Source organism: Arachis hypogaea, chromosome 19, assembly GCF_003086295.3.
Source record: "Arachis hypogaea cultivar Tifrunner chromosome 19, arahy.Tifrunner.gnm2.J5K5, whole genome shotgun sequence".
NCBI lineage: Eukaryota > Viridiplantae > Streptophyta > Magnoliopsida > Fabales > Fabaceae > Arachis > Arachis hypogaea.
The window spans coordinates 133,488,044-133,504,540 of record NC_092054.1 but is presented as its reverse complement, the minus strand read 5'-3'; the positions used below and the strand labels follow the sequence as shown (position 1 = coordinate 133,504,540).

General features: G+C 32.6%; 1 long non-coding RNA gene across 1 annotated transcript; it reads right to left on the bottom strand.

Moving 5' to 3' along the window:
• Positions 1-12,904: 12,904 nt before the first annotated feature.
• Positions 12,905-14,196, bottom strand: LOC140181854 (uncharacterized). The gene is made up of 2 exons (XR_011877421.1): positions 13,629-14,196; positions 12,905-13,249 (listed from the first exon to the last, which is right to left on the bottom strand). It is a non-coding gene; the product is annotated as an uncharacterized lncRNA (long non-coding RNA).
• Positions 14,197-16,497: the final 2,301 nt, after the last annotated feature.

Sequence of the window (16,497 nt, the reverse complement as noted above, 5' to 3'; positions counted from 1 at the left end):
CAGCTTGAAACATCAGAAGCAGCCGCTGCCCATTTTCCCTTACCGTTCCTTTGGGACTCCTCACTCGTCGCAAAGTTATTCTGTCCTTGGGGAAAGTGTTGTACGTATCCTTTCTCCTTAAACTCTCGACCCCTTGGTGCGCATCCTTCGTTGTGCTCTCTATGACTTCCTTTCTCTGCAACCCTCCTTTTCACACACTCTTCAGCAATTTTGCTCTTATTCACCAACTCTGAAAAAGTTCGGATCTCCATTGGTCCCACCGAACTTAAGATGTCGCTCCGGAGTCCTCCTTCATACTTAATGCATTTCCATTCCTCGAAGTCTCCCGGAGCTCCCTGACACATGCGGGAAAACCTGAATAGCTCCTCAAATTTGTCTGTATACTCAGATACAGACATAGCACCTTGCTTCAGCTGCAGTAACTCCAATTCCTTGGCTGTCCAGCCTGTCCTGGCAGAATTTGGAAAGTACTTCTTATAGAATTTCACCTGGAAGGCATCCCAAGTGATAGGATCATTCCCCTGTTGCAGGAGACGTCGAGCCCCTTGCCACCAATGCGATGCTTCCCCCGTGAGTAGATAGGTAGCAAATTCAACACACAGCTCTTCAGGCACCAACTGCGCTTGCAGTGCTCGTTCCATGGCCTGAAACCAAGTATCAGCTTCAGTTGGACTGGTGGTTCCCTTGAACTTAGGTGGATTAACCTTTAAGAAGGTTGTTAGTGTCATCGGGCCCTGAGCTTCCCTTCCGCCATTGCCATTATTGTTTATCTGTTGCCCAAGAGCCTCTGCAGTGGCCTGCATAGCAGCAGCCATATTCTCCAACGCTGCCATAAGGTTTACCAGGTTATTCGGGTTGATTTCCGATTCCTGCGCATTAGTATGATCTCTTTCACGTCCCCGACCGGGTCCACGAGGCGCCATCTGGTTCCTATACACACCAAACAATCGATATCAAGTTGATCAGTATCAATATCAGAAGTATAGTGCTTCAAAGTACCAAAGGTACACTCATGGACTTCATGCTAGATGTATCGGTTAGATACCCTAACTAGCACAGGCACAAACTCAGAGTATGCATTGAAGCATAAGCAGTTCCATCCCTCAGGCTCACGAGGACGAACTGCTCTGATACCATAATGTAACACCCTAATATTCAAATCCTTATGCTCGAGTCATAAGTCAATGATATTACAGTGGTACGACTCTCAGGTGGATTTTTAATATATATAAAAGTAGGTAATTTCGAAAGGAGTATTAATCGAGAAGCCTGAAAAGAGTAGAAATAAAATCGCGAAGACGTATCACTCACGTTTCGACAACAAAAGATAAACCGTGAAGCCGAAAGCGATATACGGACAAGGCGTAGAGGAGATTAAGAGGTAGATAACAGATAGATACATATAACATAAGTAAATAGCCACTAGTCGCGACCCGTGAAGTTTAGGCCGGCTAGGGTACATTATGAAAGTAGTTGACAACAGTATATCCTAATCTCTCCCGAAGGAAACATGAGAGCCTCTATAGGCAAATTCAAAAGAGTTCAATACATAATATAATCTTTTCAAAACAAAGGTGGAGAGATTCTAAGCAAAACACAAAGTAGAGAAAATAAAGATCTTCGCCGTCTCTCAGACGACCCACAACTCACTTCTGAGCACCTGGACCTGTATCTGAAAAACAAGAGATATATACGGAATGAGAACCCCAGGCCCATGGGTTCCCAGTACGGTAAAAGTGCCAAATAAATATAATGCACTGCAATAAAAACTCACTAAGCATCCTAAACTCCTTCACCAATTATCCATCCTAGGTTCTCGCTAATCCATGAATAGGCAACTGTCATGAGGGAGTGCTAAATCTAATTCATGTTTCACATGTTTCCTAACTCGCTGACTCTTCCACGAATCAGACTCAGAATCATAAGCAAAACCATCACCAGTTGTTTTACCTCAACAATTCTATATCAATACATCATACCTTCACCTGGAGCTAGTGAAACCACATCACTGCATCTACCCAGGGAGTTCAAATTATCTCATTCAATGATCATCATCATCATGCAATCACATCATCGATTCATCTCAATAAGAATAGCCCTCAACATCCACCGACACCAGCATGAGGGCCTCCCAGTTGTACAAACACAAGCAATACAGGCAAGTAATACATAAATAAGGTACAAGTAGAACAAGTAGCACATAATTAGGTAACATAGCATATGTGATGTAGAAATCCAAAACAAATAGGCAAACCCAAACAATTCAAACATATGCAAATGATGAATGCCTGCCCTATGGCTGATGATATCATCTGTCGGTTATATAGCCAACCCGACATGTCCTGATAGCTAACCATTGGACAGAAACACCCCTTGTGGAGCAAGTAGGTTTGAGCTACAACCCCCTTGCTATTGCCCGCTCAACCCAGAGCCAGTGAAATAACCACTACTACGGCTACTACCCAGGCGGGTGTTTAAAAGCTCAACCTGGAGCGAGTGGATTCACCACTACTGCCGCTACTATCCAAGCGTCACAATCTCTGACCTGCAGCAAGTGGGACGAACCACAACCCTTGCTACTGCCCAGGATCTCAAAACATATATTCGTTCAGTTTAAAAGCAATCATCATTGTTATCAAATCTCAAACATTAACCTGGAGCAAGCGGGATGAACCACCACCCTTACTACTACCCAGGTATCACAAATACACATTTATTCAAAACTCCATAATTAAACTCATTTATCATAAACATCCTTTCCCGTCTCATACCCGGAGCAAGTGGACAACGCCACTGCCTACTACCCGGGGTTACACATCACATTTCAACATTTTCCATTATTATCCATTTAACACATTCATTCATTAATCATATATGCTTTTATACTCAGCCATAACCAATAATGGCTTTGCCATAACCCGGCAATAACTCAGCCATCCGGCTCATGGTTCAATCAAGAACCAGCCATTTATCAATAAATATAGCCCTTCGGCTCATGGCATACACGGTACTTCCACCGTCATCCTCTATATCTCATATAATCATCTTTGATCATCATTGATCATAACTTTTCCCCTTGCTTCACTCACAAGTTACTACATCTCCTAGCTCCTTTCTCATTGCTAGGCATATCATAATGATTTAATACATAAGGGGTGAGATCGGAGGCTTAGAAGCATGAGATTTGGCTTTTAAAACTCAAAATTCAACTTTGGCATGAAAACAGGGCCACGCGTGTGCGCACTCCACGCGCACGCGTGGATGGCCACAAAACTCATCGACGCGCAAGCGTCATACGCGCGGATTGAAAAATAGCCAAACGGCGCGTATGCGTCAGCCACGTGTACGTGTGGGTGCACTTGCGCCCCAAGCACAAAACTGGCACAACTCTGGCACAACTCTCGGGAAAATGGCTGGACATTTGGCGCAGCGCATCGACGCGCCCGCGCACACCACGCGCACGCGTGGATGGTGCCTTCTTGAAGAACGACGCGTACGCGCCAAGTGCGCCTACGCGTGGAGGGTCATTATGCTAAAAATTTTCTAAGTTAAAAGCTGCAGAATTCACAGATTCAACCCCTAATCTCCCGACAGACATAACTTTCTCATTTTAAATTGTTTTTCGCCCGTTCTTTGAACGGCATGGACATCCCGGATCCAATTTCACATCTAAACAAGTTTGGCACAAAACGGAAATCCGCAGTCCAAGGTATATCCTGTCAAAGCATGCCCAAAAACCATGTTTTCACATAAAGCCACAAAGTGCCATTTTCAAAACAAGCCATTTTCAACTCTTTTCAAAATCAACCAAAACATGTCAATTTCTTCCCTTTTTGAAATCAATCAACATATACCAAAATCAACATCAAGCCTCCTCAACTCATATATTAACACCTTACCACAATTTACAAAACCGCCATATAACCATTTTACCCATTTCAAACAAATGGCTAAATTACAAACACATTAACATGTCATACATCCTTCCTCATCCCAATTTTCAACAATACTATTTCCAATCAACCATCATTATACAAAATCAATATCATACTCACTATCACGTGGTTTCACCCACAAATCAACCTTAATCATTCCTCAAGCATATATCACAACATACATATCTCTCATGCATCATCATGCCATCAAGGCATCAATAATCATAATCACATATATGACCACATAATATATCTCAACCAAAACCAAACATACCTCATCTACATAATTTCACCCAAAATTACCAAATTCCACACTTCAACTCCTCAAACCTTATTATTCAATAACCAACCCAATCATTCATATATTCGTTATCTGAAATTCATCCAATCACTTGTGTCATCATACAATGCACACGTCAACTTACCTTCCTTACCTCTTTCCGGCCTCTGGCCCAAAATTCACGACCTCCGGCCCAATTTCACAATTTAAATGCATAAACCACAAATCAATACTCATTACCCAATACATCAAATTCTCAATACACCAAGCATACAAGGCGACACAATTCTCAACCCAATCATTAATTCACATTACATACCAACTATGCATATTATCACCAACCATTTACACAATCCAAACTTAATTCTAGGGGCATCTAGCCTAGGAATTCTCATCACACCACACGGTACTTAAATGAAACTTAAACCGTACCTCTTGTAGCCAAACCAATTGAGCCTCTTCTTTGGAAGTCTTTACCAACCTTAGCTCCAAGCCTCACCAAAGCTCCTCAAGCAATACCAATCTCCCAATTGTGCACCAACATCACCAAATACACTTACATAACCAATATCACATACATACATCAACCTAGGGCTCATAAAAATGACAAATTACAAGGGTTTGAGCACTTCTTACCTCAGCCCATATGAAGTAGGGATAGAACCCGCTTAGAATCCATGTTGGAGTATCCCTAAACACCCAAAATCACAAGATTTCAACACTAACTACCCAAAAACGTGTAACAGTGGGGAATTTCGAAAACTGGGCAGAGATGAATGGAATACTCACTACAAAACTTAGATAGAATTGTAGAGGATGAGAAGAGCGACGCGTGGCCACAAACGACTCGTCAATCGGAGCTCCGTAGCTCAAGTTATGGTGGTTTGAAGATCAAAGAGAGTTAGGTTTTCTCTCTTCTCTTCTCTCTTCCCAAATCAGCGCCCCAACCCTTCCTTTTAGGGTAAAATAAGCTGAAATGCTCATAACTAATGTTTATATATGTTGGGTCTTGGGCCCACTTACGCCCGGTTCACTTATTTTTGTCCGTTGGCCCAATTTTAGGCCAAAACCCTTTAAGATTAGCGCTCTAAATCGCACTTTAAAAATTTCTACCTCCCCTAATTATAATTCCTCATTTCTTAATCTTATTTACTCATAATCAATTTCCTCAACTGTAGTACCAGACAGATCTTAGCCGGTACTGCCGGTCAAAATTCTACTGCGCGCTTTTACGCAGAAAACTATGTTTTCCGACTCGAAAAAATTCACTGAATCCAAATATCATATTTAAATTATCAAATTCCAATTGCCAAATCTTCTAACCATATTCGCTCCTATTTAACTTATTATTTAATTAATTTCGGTTAGACCGGGTATTACATTGTTTGTATGCTTGTTCTGAATTGAGTTTGGTTGTGTGTTGTCATTATTAACTAATGTCGGTGCATTCTGGATTTAAATAACGTGCACTTTGGTCTGTGCTTGTTTTAAACTGAGTTTATTTGTGTATCATCATTATTAAGTAATTTCAGTGCATTCTAGATTTAAATAAGGTGCACTTGGTTTATGTATGTTTTGAACTAAGTTTGTTTATGCGTCATCATCATTAAGTAATTTTGATATATTTTGGATTTAAGTAATGTGCACTTGGTACGTGCTTGTTTTGAATCGAATTTGTTTGTGTATCATTATCATTAAGTAATTTCTATACATTTTGGTTTTAAATAGGATGCACTTTTAGTCTGAACTTGTTTTGAATTGAGTTTGTTTGTATGTCGTCATCTTTAAAAGATTTCGGTTCATTCTGGATTTGAACTGTTATACGTATAAGAAGAAGACGACGATGATGATAATAACAATAACGATGATGATAATAATGATGATGGAAGAGGAGAAGGAGGAAAAGAAAGGAGAAGATCGAAGGAATTTCAATGAGGAGGAGGAGGAGGAGGAGGTGTGATGGTAGTAACGACGACGATAATAAAAGAAAAAGATGAGAAAAAAGAGGAGGAGAAGGAGAAGAAGTAACAGCAGCACCAGGGGTGTAAAGAGGAAGAGGAAGAAGTCGAAGAATACGATAACATAGAGCATGCGCGTAGATGTAAAACACATTATAACAACTTGGTTGGATTTGGTTAAGTATTTTGTTTAATTATAAAACTTTATTGTAATATATATTAGAGGAGTTCTCTGGTGACCAAGATAATGGTGTCCAAAGATGACGAAAGATTGACTTATAAATTAGAGGTTGACATGTAAAATGGTTGAATATAAAGAAAAACATTTTAAGAATATGCTTGTGTGAATTACTTTAAAAATGGAAAAAAAACTAAGTTATAGAAAAAAAATATAAATACATATGGAAGGAAAAAAAGGGATAAAAAAATGTGAAGTTAATAAAAATGAGATTTTTTATTTAAATAAATTAAATAAATATTTTATTTATTGAAATAAATAATTATAAAAATTATTATAAAAATACGTCTCCCAATCTTATCTCGTTTATTTATACCGTAAACGATATAGTTATGAATATATTTCATTTACACATATATGAAATTTAAAAAAATACACATATCTCGTTTACAATGTAAAAAAGATACATTCATAATGATTTCGTTTACCGTGTAAATGAGATATATGTATTTATAAATATAAAAATATAATTTTTGAAAATAATTAAAAATTAATAATTTAAATTAGACCAAACTCTTAGAATAGAACGTTTCAAATAAGAGAGAAAATAGACGGTTTCAACTTTTAACCCACCTATCTTCTTTATTATTTTGAAACTGTTTATCTTTCCTATTATTTGAAACCGCCTATTTTTCCTATTATTTGAAACCTTCCATTTTAAGAGTTTGATCTCATTTAAATTATTAATATTTTTATTATTTTTAAAAATTATAATTTTATATTTACAAATACAGATATCTAATGTAAACGAGATAATTATAAATGTATCTTGTTTGTACTGTAAACGAGATAGGTGTATTTTTTTCAAATTTTATATATCTCGTTTACAGTGTCAACAAAATATATTCTTAATTATATCGTTTACAATGTAAACGAGATAAAATTGGAAGACGTATTTTTGTAATAATTTTTATAATTATTTATTTCAATAAATAAAATATTTATTTAATTGATTTAAATATAAACTTTTATTTTTATTAATTTCACGGCTTTTTTTTATCTTTTTTTGTTTTCTTTCGTGTATTTATATTTTTTTTTCTATAACTTAGCTTTTTCATTTTTAACATAATTCACAAAAGTATACTCATAAAATAATTCTCATTGTATTCAACCATTTCACATGTCAACCTCTAATTTATAGGTCAATCTTTGACCACTTTAAACACCATTATCTTGATCACCAAAAAATTTCCCTATATATTATAGCTATATTTATATCGGATTCATTCGCATATTGGATTAATGAATCGTTGATCATCATTTACATTATTAATATTTATACTATTAACATAAATTTTATATGTAACAAATTTTAATACGTAACGAAATAACATAAACTTATTTTTTCTGATACGAGTGTTTAGTTAAATTTTGTTTTGTAGAAAGACATTGTATAAAATTTATATATAACCATTTTTAATAAACTTGCATAATTCAGTCTACTTAATTTTTCGCTCTAAAGTCGTCACTTTTTTTTTGTTTGGGTAATTTTATATTATGGTCTTTTTCAACTATTTTTTCATTGTATCAAGAGCCCAATTTTAATTCATATAACTTTAGCTATTAATCTGTTATTTAAGTTATAACTCAATTTGATTCGTTATGCATGATGAGAATAATATGGTCTTTTATTATACATGACGAATAATAATTTGATTTTATTTGCCTTAATTCTAAGTTTATAATTAACAAATTTAATGATCATTATGACTAATTTAATTATCAAATGGTTATAATATCAATGTCATTTATAATTTAAATTTTATATAAGTTATTTTTTATTTTTAAATAGGAGTAAGTTCTAAAATTTGAATTATTTTTTTATTTTCATATACATCTTATACTGACTTGAGTATCAGAGTGTAAAGTGTCTTTTACATATGAGATATCTACTCTCCGTATTCTTCTTTCTTACCGAAGTATATATATTCTTTGAAAATGAAAAAACAAGTTCAATTCCTTCTAACACGAAATATACCTCAAAATTGTTATTATACAAGAACAACTATCATCAATACTAATAACGAATCTTTTTTCAGTCTTATCTATAATAAGTTAGATGATATTAACTCTAAAAAAGATCAGAAAGTATCTATTGACATTTATGAGAGCCACCATTATATAGAGTTACTATCTACTATAATATAAAGTAAGTATGAAATTAGTTTCAAAAAGTGATCATCAAAATATAACAACTAATTATCTTTTACTATTCTTTTAAAATTATAAAGATATACTATCAATAAAAAATAATTATTCAAATATTAAAAAAGAAAAACAAAAAAAAATTTCAGTTGATTCAATTTAATTATACATAACAATTTATGAATTTACAAATTGATTCTTTTCTTTGGATAAAAGACAATATAAAATAAAAAAAAAAAGTAATAGAAACAAAAAATAACTGGTATATGTAAATATAATATAATTGTAACATGATATATAAAAGTAACATTTTAATACTAAATAAATTAGCTGCAATATGCACATTTATATGATTTATATGCACATGTATATGATAACGTTTATGTAAATACACTTATTTTGTAAAACCAATTATATTTGTATTCTATAATTTTATTGCTTTATTTACTAATTTTTACCAGACTTATTTATCATTTACTTTACCAATTATATATTAGCACCAAATAAATTAAATTAAAAGTGTAATACTTTGACTAATTAAATCAAATAGTCGATATAATAAATTAATTATAATTGGTAAAGAAATGACTATAATAAAAAACCTAAAACATGGCAAATAAAAATATTAAATATAATTTAATAAAATAAACAAATAATAAAAATTAGTATAAAAAATTGAATAAAATACTTCAAATAATTTTTATATAGATAGAATTCAATTTTTTTTTCTTTTTAAATAGGACAAAATATCAAAACTACTTGATAAAAAAATGATATAAAGCCTAAAAAATGACAGATGATAAAAAAATTATAAAATATCGAAAAAAAGATGATAGAAGATAAAATAAAGGAGTGAAAGAAAAATTAAAGAATCGCCCTAAAAAAATAAAAGGCATGAAGACTATCAAATAGTAATAGAAATGCAAAGTTATATGTAAGCATAAATAATGTATTTAATGTGATTAATTTCACCTCAAATTATATTCTTGATATAATAATAATTAATTATAGTTGATTTCATTTAATCAATTGAATAAAATGAAAATATCCTCATGACAAAACTACATCAGTTTCCGGCCTTGTTAGTTGTAATTAATTATAATTGATATAAGATTTAGTGTGAGGATATATGCATTAATTAAATCAATTAGTAGTATAATTTATTTGTTATAATTGATTTGATTTAATTTATTTATTATAATTAATTGATTGATATAAATTATATGATATTTAAATATCTAATCAAATTAATTAGTTGATATAATTAATTTATCATAATAAATTGTATTTAATTAATTAAAAGAAATAAATTAAAAACACTCTCAGAAACATGTCACGTCAGTTTCATCATTAAGTGCAGAAACCCAATTTTTATATAATAGAATAGATGTGCACTTGGTCTGTGCTTGTTTTGAATCAAATTTGTTTGTGTATCATTATCATTAAGTAATTTCAGTACATTTTAGATTTAAATAAGGTGCACTTTTAGTCTGAACTTGTTTTGAACTGAGTTTGTTTGTATGTCGTCATTTTTAAAAATTTTCGGTTCATTCTGTATTTGAACTGTTATATGTATAAAAAAAAGACAATGATGATGATAATAACAATAACGATAACGATGATGATAATAATAATGATGGAAGAGGAGAAGGAAGAAAAAAAAGAAAAAAAATGAATTCCAATGAAAAAGAAGGAAGAGGAGGAGGAGCAGATAGAGGTGGTAGTGTGATGGTAGTAATGACAACGATAATAAAAGAGAAAGACGAAAAAAAAGATGAAGAGAAGGAAAAGGAAGAGGAAAAAGACAAAGAATACGATAACATAGAGTGCCCGTAAATGTGAAACACATTATAACAATTTAATTGGATTTGGTTAAGTATTTTGGTTAGTTATAAAATTTTATTGTCATATATATTATAGCTATATTTATATCGGATTCATTTGCATATTGGATTAATGAATAGTTGATCATCATTTACATTATCAATATTTATACTATTAACATAAATTTTATATGTAACAAATTTTAATACGTAACGAAATAACATAAACTTATTTTTTCTGATACGAGTATTTAGTTAAATTTTCTTTTGTAGCAAGACATTGTATAAAATTTATATATAACAATTTTTAATAAACTTGCATAATTCAGTCCACTTAATTTTTCGCTCTAAAGTCATCACTTTTTCTTGTTTGGGTAATTTTATATTATGGTCTTTTTCAACTATTTTTTTTTATTGTATCAAGAGCCCAATTTTAATTCATATAACTTTAGTTATTAATCCGTTACTTAAGCTATAACTCAGTTTGATTCGTTATGCATGATGAGAATAACATGATCTTTTATTGTACATGATGGATAATAATTTAATTTTATTTACCTTAATTCTAAGTTTTGTAATTAATAAATTTAATGATCATCATGACCAATTTAATAATCAAATAGTCATAACATCAATGTTATTTATAATTTAATTTTTATATAAGTTATATTTTATTTTTAAATAAGAATAAGTTCTAAAATCTGAATTACTTTTTTATTTTCATATACATCTTATACTGATTTGAGTGTCGGAGTGTCTTTTACAGGTATTTACTACTCTCTGTATTCTTCTTTCTTACCAAAATATAAATTCTGTAGAGATAAAGAGACAAACTCAATTCTTTCTAAGATGAAATATACCTCAGAATTATTATTATATACAAGAACAACTATCATCAAATACTAATAACGAATATTTTTTTTAGTCTTATCTATAATAAGTTAAATGATACTAATTCTAAAAAAGATCCGAAAATATCTAATGACATTTATGAGAGTCACCATTACATAGAGTTATTATCTATTATAATATAAAGTAAGTATGAAATTGGTATCAAAAGGTGATCGATCATCAAAATAGAATAACTAATTATCTTTTACTATTCTTTTAAAATTGTAAAGATATACTATCAATAAAAAATAATTATCTAAATATTTTTAAAAAAATAAACAAAAAGAATATTTCAGTTGATTCAATTTAATTATCCATAACAATTTATGAATTTACAAATTGATTCTTTTCTTTGGATAAAAGACAATATAAAATAAAAAAAAGTAATAGAAACAAAAAATAACTGGTATATGTAAATATTATATAATTGTAACATGATATATAAAAGTAACATTTTAGTACTAAATAAATTAGCTGCAATATGCACATTTATATGATTTATATGCACATGTATATGATAACGTTTATGTAAATACACTTATTTTGTAAAACCAATTATATTTGCATTCTATAATTTTATTGCTTTATTTACTAATTTTTACCAGACTTATTTATCATTTACTTTACCAATTATATATTAGCACCAAATAAATTAAATTAAAATGTGTAATACTTTGACTAATTAAATCAAATAGTCGATATAATAAATTAATTATAATTGGTAAAGAAATGAGTAAACACCAATATAATATAATAAAAGACCTAAAACATGGCAAATAAAAATATTAAATGTAATTTAATAAAATAAACAAATAATAAAAATTAGTATAAAAAATTGAATATAAAATACTTCAAATAATTTTTATATAGATAGAATTCAATTTTTTTTCTTTTTAAATAGGACAAAATATCAAAACTACTTGATAAAAAAAATTATATAAAGCCTAAAAAATGACAGATAATAAAAGTTATAAAATATTAAGAAAAAGATGATAGAAGATAGAATACAAAATAGTATTTGAATATTCTAAAGGAGTGAAAGAAAAACTAAAGAATCATCCTAAAAAAATAAAAGGCATGAAGATGATCAAATAGTAATAGAAATGCAAAGTTATATGTAAGCATAAATCATGTATTTAATGTGATTAATTTCACCTCAAATTATCACAACTAGAAAATGAATTAATACAGACAAATTTATAGACAGATTTAGTCTTTATTACAGACGGATTTTTGGTTACCGACGGATTTTTTCCGTCAAAAAATTACCAACAGATTTATACCAGTTACCGACGGATTTTTCCTCTGTAAATTCTCCATCCATTTCCTGAAGACGACGAATTTTCTGTCTGTAATTACAGACGGATTTTTCGTCTGTAATTTAAACTTTAGAAAATCATCTCACACTCTGATTACAGACAGAAAATCCGTCTGTAAATTCGTCAGTTAGAAAAAATATAATTTTTTTAAAATTTTTCCATTACAAAATAAACTTGTTTTCATACAAAATAAATATAAATTTAATACAAACTTTTATCTAATTTGTATTTGAATATTTATATTATTTCAAAAAATAAACAAATTCATCTTATTATTAAATTAAAAAAAAAGTACTATAAATAAACAAGTCAATATAATTCAAAACACAAACAAAGTATATTGATACATCAATTATAATAATAAGTAACAACCATATATCAACAAAGTGTATTGATACATCAACTATAATTCAAAACAAATACTATTGAAAAAAAGAAAACCTGTAAAATCTGTACTGTGGCATACACTAAAGGTGTATAAAACAATCTGCTCTTGTAGCTAACCACTATCAGAATTGCCTAAATATAAACATAAACCTAGTCTAAAATTAGGGCCAAACCAAGTTAAAGTTGTCCAATTCTTCTAAAGATTCATTCAATGTTTTCTCTTTCTCCTGGCGACGTGGGAACAACGAAGGATCCACATCCTCTTCTGCCCAACTGTGGCACAGAATGAGAAAACTATAATGTTAATACAGCTCAATTTTAACATATGATGCAATCTTACTCCAGTTAAGTTAATTAATCAAAACCAGTTTCAAAGTTTTATATTCTGTTTTTATTCAATGATTGAAGTTTTACACTAGGAAAGGGCTAGATATATATAGAGAGAGAGTAGCATACACAGAAACACCATCAGCAATAGCAAGATATTCTGTTTTTGTTCAATATAAATATATGCATGATATATGATTTGATGGATGTTTTTTGGTGTTCATGGAGTATCTTATATTTCCATTCTTTCAAAAGGGATATACTTTTCTTTGCAAACTTGATGCCAAACAATATAATCAATTCATGAATTGATTTCAAAACTTACCATCGGCTCAAATTCAGGGCTAGACAAGTTGACAATGAGGTTTCTCATTAACAACAAAACCTGCAGAACAACAATAATACAAGCAAGTCAATTCCCACTGAACCAAAAATTTAAAATTAATTTATCATTTCAACTGAAAAGAAATTCACTTGCATGCAAAAACGAGGGAAGGTAAGGAAGATGAATTGGGAAAAATTTACGAATGAGTCCACATGAATATAATCAAGTAGTCCTCCCAAATCTTGCTTTGACAAACTCAATAATTAAAAAATGTTATTCAGGAGCAAAAATTAAATTAAAGAACAGATATATTATTTTATGCTACTAGGGACCACATAAGGATTAACTTCTTCGTCATTATCCTCATCACATATCCATTATAAATTTACTATAAATCCTAGAAGTTTTACTTTATTCGATAATAGTTGTTAATGATATTTTCGAAGTGCATCTATCTCTATCATATGATGCCACTAAGTTTCACATTTGAAGTTACTTGTGACAGAGCAGAGTTGTCAGCATGTCATTTAACAAAATGAATAGAAGATTCAATCAACTCACAGTTTCAAAATTTGGCTATTTTTTTCGGATATGATGCACGGTGTGGTGTAACACCCGGTTATGGAGGTTAGTGGTGTTTAACCAGGCTGTGACGGCGGTCAGCTGAGGGGGAAAAATCGGACGGTCCGATTTCTTGCAGTCACAAATCGGACCGTCCGATTTGTGGGCGCTGAAGATGATTTGTTTTACCGAAGGAAATCGGACCAACCGATTTGAGGGCAATTTTCAAAATTTTTTATCGCCAAATCGGACCAACCGATTTTGGGTAAGGAAAAATTTTTGGGCGGGCTTTCTGGTAATCGGACCGTCCGATTTTTTTGTTCTTAAAAATTCGAATGGGCCTACATCCGGTCGGATGGTCCGATTTGGGTGTGGTATATATATATATAGATGCACCAACTGAATTTGTGCAGCTCATATCATTCTTCTCCTTCGTTGCTACAATTCTCTACATCTCCTCTTTGCATATCTTTTCTTCTCTACTTGTAGATCTCTTCTTCTCTATTATCATGGATGATAGAGTAAGGTTAAAAGTATATTATGATGGCCATATTTTATTACAAACAGCAGAAGGAGTGAAATTTGTGTGTGATAATCCGTTAGATATTGTTATTCCATTCACACTGTCATTTGAAGAATTAAAAGGGATCATATGTGAGAAGATGGATTTTGAAATATCTAGGAGAGTGTCGTGTATTCTGTACAGATATCCTATATCTGTCTTTGGTGGGTTCGTGCAATTTCAAACGAAATACGTGACCGACGAGGCGAGCATGCAAGAAATGTTTTCAGTGTATCTTGAAAGTCGGTCGCGAATGACGTTTATCGAATTGTATATCGAGTTCGAGCAATCTGCAGCGGACCGAGATATTGAATTGGGAGAGTACAACAGTGATAGTGAAGAAGACTTCGAAAGTAACTACGAGGTCGTTGATCCAGGTGGAAACGAAGATGAAACTGACGAGGCTATGGTGGCAGATGTAGCGGACGTGGCAAATGCACTAGCAAATCAGCAGCCGTTTGTGGAGCCAAGTTTCATGCGGTCGTTGGATTTGGATGCCATGCATGCACCGGAGTATCCTCAATATTTAAATGCAGGTGCGTCGTTAATTTAAGTTAAGATCTGTGATAGTATGATTTGTGCATGGGTTATTTGTTTAGGACAAATACTTAAGACAAGGGTAAATAGGCAAAATATAGCGTGTAATTAGTAATTGTTTAAAACAGGGGTGGTTGGTTCGACCGGACCGGACTGTTTGCCCAGACCGGACCGGCCGGTTCGACCAGACCGGACCTGCCGGTCTAACCGCACCGGTTCGGTCTAACAAATTGACCGATTTGACAGGACCGGCCATCTAGATCGGATCGGCCGGTCCAAATAGCAGAATGTTAGCGTATGAGTTAAAGGTTGAACCGGACCGGTTTTATTCGACCGAACCGACCCGTTGGACCGAACCGGCCGGTTCGATGACGACCGGGGGGTTCGATAACCGGTTCGGTTTGTTGAAGTACGTTTTCCATTGTTCTGTGCTTATTAGTTTGTTACATTATTAGTTCTGACTACTCTAAAATTTGTGATGTTATTGCAGCAGAGCTTCCCCTTATGCCGGATGGTGAATTTACTGTGGGGATGGAATTCAGTTCTAGGGAGGCAGTAATTAAGGCGATGAAAGATTATACAATCCGCAGAGGAGTGGATTATCGGGTGCATGAGTCAGAACCGACGACATTCTATGCTAAATGCACCCAGTATAGTGCAGGATGTGATTGGCTGATAAGGGTGAGCAAAATGTCCAGAAAGTTCTGCTGGGAGATAAGGAGGTACAACGGTAGTCACACCTGTACTAGGGCCACCATTTCTCAAGATCATTCGAAGCTAGATTCCAACACAGTTGCAGAAGCAATAAAGCCGTTGGTAGAAGTTGACCCGTCTATTAGGGTGAAATCAGTGATTGCGGAAGTACAGTCAAAGTTTAACTACACCATTAGTTATCGCAAAGCATGGTTGGCTAAACAGAAGGCAGTGGAGTCAATTTTCGGAGGGTGGGAAGCTTCGTACGAAGCCTTTCCGATATGGTTTGAGGCAATGTGTCACAAGGAGCCACACGCAGTTGTTCATTTTGAAACAATGCCTGCGTACCAGGGAGATGACTTGGTTCCTAATATTCGTGTGCTAAACCGAGTCTTCTGAAGTTATTACCCTTGTATTAGAGCCTTCAGACATTGCAAGCCAATAGTGCAGGTAGACGGAACTCATTTGTATGGAAAGTACAAGGGTTGTTTGTTGGTTGCAGTCTCACAGGATGGC